We start from the raw sequence: 6,194 nt of genomic DNA, 5'->3' as shown, positions 1-6,194 counted from the left end.
TCTTTCTCTTCATTTTGCGCTGAGGGAAATGCGACGTAGGCCCGGTGCACGTGTCGTTCGAGGGGCGTTCAAACGGTACTACTAACAGTTGAAGTCGGCTTTGTGCTATAAAGAGCAGAAATTCTAGGTAAGATTTACGCGCAGAGACGAATCTTTACCACCAAAACTAGCCGAGTTATACAACCAGTCTCGATACTTTTTTATCACACCACGTATATGCGAAATCTTATACGCTGTTCGTAATCAATTGCCAAAAGTTTTTGATGTAAGACCAAATGATACCTATGGATGATATTTTTCTTCTTTCAGTATTCGGCGAATTAATGTGCGAGTAACACCACACCCTTTCTAATTGACGTATTTGTCCCATACATGTCATTCTCTTTCTTACCCTATCCCTCAGATGCGCTTCCTGTCCCCCGTTCTTTTGCACCGTGTAGCCCAGATACCTATATTCCTTAACCTCCTCTATTTCTTTCCCTCCCCATGTCCACTTTATCTTCTTTACTCTTTCTCCCTCTCTCCTGCACCTCATTATCTTTGATTTCCCAATGTTTAATTCCACCCTTTTCCTCTCTAGGTATAGCTCTCCAACCTCGTCATCATCGCCCGCATTCCCTCTTTATCTTCCGCTAACAAGACAATATCGTCCGCATATGCCAATAAGTATATCTTTTCTCCTCCTATTCTCACCCCTCTCCATCCACCCTTTCTGAGCACCTCTATATTTGCTAATAATAAAGTGAATAAGATCCGGCTTAACAGGCATCCCTGTCTCACTTCTCTCCCAGTCCAAAACTTATCCCCTCGTTCCCTTCCTATTTTAATCCTGCATGCCGTCTCCCTTAATACATCCTCACACCTCGTTATCAATCCCTCCCTTACCCCCCTTTCCCTTAACGCCTCTATTAAAATCTTCCTGTCTACAGTGTCAAAAGCTGCCTTTAGATCCACAAAAAACGCTACTAATTTCCCTCCCCTCTTCCTAATCTGACTGTTAATTAAATAATTTACTATATATACACATTATCAATGACCCTCATCCCTTTCCTGAACTCCGCTTGACACTGTGGCAGTAGACCCTTTCTCTCTACCTCCTCTCTCATCCTCTCTGCTAACACCGACGTGTAGATTTTATACAGAGTCGGCATCATCAACGTCACTCCTCTGTATTCCTCCATCTTTGTCCCTTCTCCTTTCTTCACTATTGGTACAATTGTTCCCTCATTCCATTCTTTTGGCCATCCCTCCCCTCTCCATATCTTATTATACACTGTCTTTATCCACATCTCTAAATCCTCTCCCATATTTCCATGCCTCATTTGGTATTCCGTCTCCTCCCATCGCCTTGTTATTTTTTAATCCTCTCACTACCCTCCTTATTTCTTCCAACCCTAATTCTGTTTCCTCGTCCTCTCTCCCTTCCTTCCTTATCCATTTTACTATATTTTTCTCTCCACCCCTCCCAGTAAACCTCTAAAATATTTATTCCATTCCTGCATCTCTATTTCCTCACTGACTCTTCCTCTTTTCCTTCTTTCTCTGTTCACAACCTCCAACACTTTCCCCTCGTTAATTGCTTCTGCTATCCACCTTTCCCATCTTTCCCATCTTTCATTTTCCTCCTTCTTCTTTTTCTCTCACATAATGTTTTGTATCCTAGCTTCAATTTCCTATACTTTTCCCTGTTTCCTCTGTCTCTCTTCCATTCTCTTAGCTCTTGTCTTACCTTCCTCTTTTCCTCCTCACAATCTCCATCCCACCATTCTTTCCCTTTGTTTCTCTTTTTTCCTACATCCTCTTTTATCATCGCCTCTTTTATCCTCTTTCTTACCCTTTTTATTTCTTCTTCTATCTCTCCTTCCCCTATCTCGACCTTCCCTAGATTTTCCCTATATTTCGTTTGGAATTTTATGAATAAAATTATTTTGAATACTTCTAATTTAAAGAATAATCATTTTAGAAAAAAAATTTCAAGTAAAAGGAGCTTATTTTCTCGCGTAGAATTCGATTTACGTTGAAATGTTGGTTTAAAAAATTGAAAAGAACAAAGTTTACCCGTACAGCCTTTCTCACACAAGGAGGGGTTCTCGCAAAGTGTAATTTAGCTTATATGAAAACTTATTTGTAGCTAATAAAATTGGCTATAAGAAATAAATTATAATTCAATGCTGAGCCATTCTACAATTAGTTAATTGTAACACTTTATTTAGCCTATCCTGTATAATTTAATACATATGTACGATATGATAAGTATCAAGAGAGTAGTGTCTCGCGCCAAGTACATACTCCATACACACATCTTTATAACGTGTCTCAAGGTCCAATTATTTTGTCCATGATGTGTATGATCTTGCAAATAATTATTATAAATTGCTGTCGTTATTTTAATGTATGTATAGTTAATGTTAACAATTAGTTTTAATTCTTGTTGAAAATACTTTTAACACGTTGCCACTGTACAATTAGACAACTTTGTTCCCGACACAATTTTTATATCATTATGTATATTTTAATACGTTACCTAATTATATTTATTTTTTAATCAAAATTTAATTTTCTTTTTTAAAAATATGTTTTATTATTTTAGAAGTCTTTTTAAATTAATTTTTGTTTTTTCTTTGTCAATAGGCATTCTACTTTGTAACGCCAAAGGACTTTGCGTTCCTACTTCAGACACATCCCTTAGGAAAATTTACTTAAAAAAACTTAAAATAAACTAAAAAGTTTACCAAAGAAATTACTATTGATAAACTATTGATAAACTAGAAGTGATTTCGAACCAAACTTTAAGTATTTCTATAATATACTTTAAAGGTTACTTTAAGTTAACTCATGCAATTACTATTAATCACCCAAAAAAAAATATTCTGTCATTTAGTGGCTCCCGCTTGATTTTAGAGGATTTTCCTCTGAAATACGGTCTCAAGAAGATATTTTAAAATATAGAGGAATATCCTCTAACCATGAGACACTAGACTTAAGATTACAGTCCTCTTAATACTAGAGGACACTGATTTCCGATATTCACCCGGAATAAAAAAAAATTATTTATTTCGAAATTTTATTACTATTTTATAACTAAATTTGTTTCTTAAGATGCAGTCTATGATTATAAATATTTTCTCGTATTTGAAAAACACACTTACCTTGGTGGGATTCGAACTCGGGACCTCTGGATCGTGAGCCAACTGCCTTACGTGGTAGACTATACTACTTAATTTGATATAAGTGTTATATATAGTCTACATATGTCATAACCAGCGCAAATATATAATTTTCCAAAAATCATCTTAAGAAACAAATTCAGTTTAAAAAGAGTAATAAAATTTTGAATTGGATATATGATATAATATTTCTTAATATCTCGTGTGGTGCAAGTGTGGTGAAAAAGGGAACTTGTCTTTTTAAGTATACTGTTGAAACAACACGCATAAGTTAAAATCAGCTTTAAGTATTACCTTTATAAAAAGTAAATTTAAAGTATATTTATAAGTATTACGTTTGTTAAAAGTAAATTTAAAGTATATTTGCGAGTTGCTTATAAAGTTTTTATTGAGGTTAATAACTTAAAGGAAACTTTACGCTCGGCTGTCAGTATACTATTAGTCTACTATTATACTATTAGTATACTATTATTACGGCTAGTATACTTTATAATACTTTAAAATACTTTAAGTAACTTTAAAATACTTTAAGTAAATTTTCCTAAGGGATATTTTCTTTATTTACCTTTGTTATGAATATATTCGTATTTGGCGTTATATCTTAGGTACTAGCTACGTTAACTCGTAACTAGCAACATTTGTGACATTTTCATTAAATTTTATGAACATTGGAAAACTTTGGACCTTTTTGGAATTACAATGTATACAGGGTAGGATACCTAAAACACTAGAATATCTCGAAAACTGAGCAACTGGCGAAAAAAAATATTTCAAACGAAAGTTGTATGATCTGGAGGGGTGCAATTTGTATTATGCAATTACACCTTTTTTGAAAAGCGACTATCTACATATGTTTTTTTACACCAATTAATTTATCTCATTATTCTGTATATAAAAATATTAAGCTACAGTTATGAAAAAATGAATAGTTTACGAGATATTTTATATTTTATGTTAAAATATGCTAAAATAAAGTATAATATATTTCGTAAACTATTGATTTTTTGATAAATGTATTTTAATACTCTTATATGCAGAATCATTAAAGTAGCGCACAACTTTCTGCGCCACGATCCCTACCTCTCGGAAGGAAGAGACACCGAAATTTTACCACTTAAAGTGAACTTTATAGTAGTCGTTCGGAAACCGACTTAAATTGTAGGTCCAATATATCTGATCTAGATATATGCAATAGAGGTTCGCTCACGACGCTCGAAATCGAGCAATATGATTATTGCAATATGTAGAATAATTAGAAGAATCGTATTATGTGAAAACAATTTTCATTAAAAAATGGTGATGACTTTCATGTGACCTTAAAGAATTAATTTTGTCGAAAATTAATTTTAACATTATCTGTCCTCTTCCAGATCATGTAACTTTTGTTTGAAACATTTTTGCCTGCTGGACTCAGTTTTCGAGGAATTCCGGTGTTTTAAGTGCACCCCCCACCTTGCATAATGTATGAATTGTGTATGAGCACATAATGTGTGTATATACATACTCATATACACATATACATATGGAGGGGTAAAAATCACAGTGGTGTAAGTCAAATTTTAAAAAATATTTTCTCGTGTGCATAGATGCAATCTGTACAATATATAAATTGCATCTATGCACACGAGAAAATATTTTTAAAAATTTGACTTACACCACTGTGGTTTTTACCCCTCCATATCTATCTGTGTATGTATAAATTATATATATATATTTTTTTGTCTTCTACTAAATCGAATATTTTCTTTATTTAGTTTTAATTCTTCAATTAGTAAACTGACACTTACTGTAGGGGAGACCGGGGCGGAGTCGTCACTACAATTATCTCGAAATCTGTATGTTGTGTGAACTCGCCATTAATATTGTAAACACTACTTATGGTACCCATGTGACCAACGGAGTTTATTGAGATTATATGCCATGTTGTGATTTTCATTAAGGCAAACGTGTTTTCAGAGGTCAAAAGTAAAATTTTTTACGCGTCGAAAATTTTAAATATTATTTTCTCTCCGAATCTCGAGATAAGTGATTCTGAAGAGTAATGCATGCTGAACACAAATCCAGTGAAAATTTTTTATTTTCGTTGATTTCTAATATTTTTATTTTATGAGTGATCAAACTTAAAATCTGTGTCCGGGGCGAAGTCGTCACCAAACCATATGATGGAGGCTTCGGGCGAAAATCAAAGTCAAAGAAGCAGCAGTGATCGGATTCCGGCGAGGACTTGGATAATATGTGCTGCGTGTGCTCAGAGATGACAGAGAACAGAGCTGACGAGAAACAGTGCATTTCGTGCGAGCGTAGGGTACATAAGTGCGTGCGCTTTTCTTGTAATTATTTTCCGCCATCGTGTTTTTAATTAATGTTTCCATTTTTCTATTAAAAAATAATTAATAAAATGTATTCTATCATTTTTCATGATCGGAATTATTAATTTTTATTTAAAATTCAGTCCGAGAATGGAGTGACGACTCCGCCCCGGCAATTTTGACATTTCAATTTTTGCACCTTTTTCGTTTTTACTCTATACCGGTTGAATAAAGCGACGTAGACCAAAAATGCCCTCATAAATTTTGTAACCAAGGGTTTACTCTTTACAACGGTATACCACATTTTACTAAAATTATTTGTTTTGTTGTTAAAAATCGGCACCAAAAAAATAGTGACGACTTTGCCCTGGTCTCCCCTACTCCTACACTATTGCTGCGTATTCCTTAAAAACAATTTATAGTCGACGTTAACAGTGTTAAGATTTCTAGGGAAAGTCATATTCGAATTCCAAATATTTTAGTAGAATTATCTATCGCTCGTCATATATGGTAGTAGCTTGTGTGCTTTAATTGTGGAGACTCAAGCAAAGCTCAGTTATTTGTCATATTCCGTGTTGTTCAGACATAGACGATAAGGAAAACAAAGTTTATATATATATTAAAAGTATTTCTTTTTTATACACAAACACATGCGTGCGTGCATATTCAGAGAATGAGAGAGGAGAGAGAGAGAGAGAGAGAGAGAGAGAGAGAGAGA

The sequence above is a fragment of the Temnothorax nylanderi genome, unplaced genomic scaffold (assembly GCF_030848795.1).
Source record: "Temnothorax nylanderi isolate EJ_2023f unplaced genomic scaffold, tnyl_v1.0 TNYL_tig0856_pilon, whole genome shotgun sequence".
In the NCBI taxonomy this organism is placed as follows: Eukaryota; Metazoa; Arthropoda; class Insecta; order Hymenoptera; family Formicidae; genus Temnothorax; species Temnothorax nylanderi.
The sequence above is the reverse complement of the archived record's forward strand: the minus strand, read 5'-3'. Positions refer to the sequence as shown.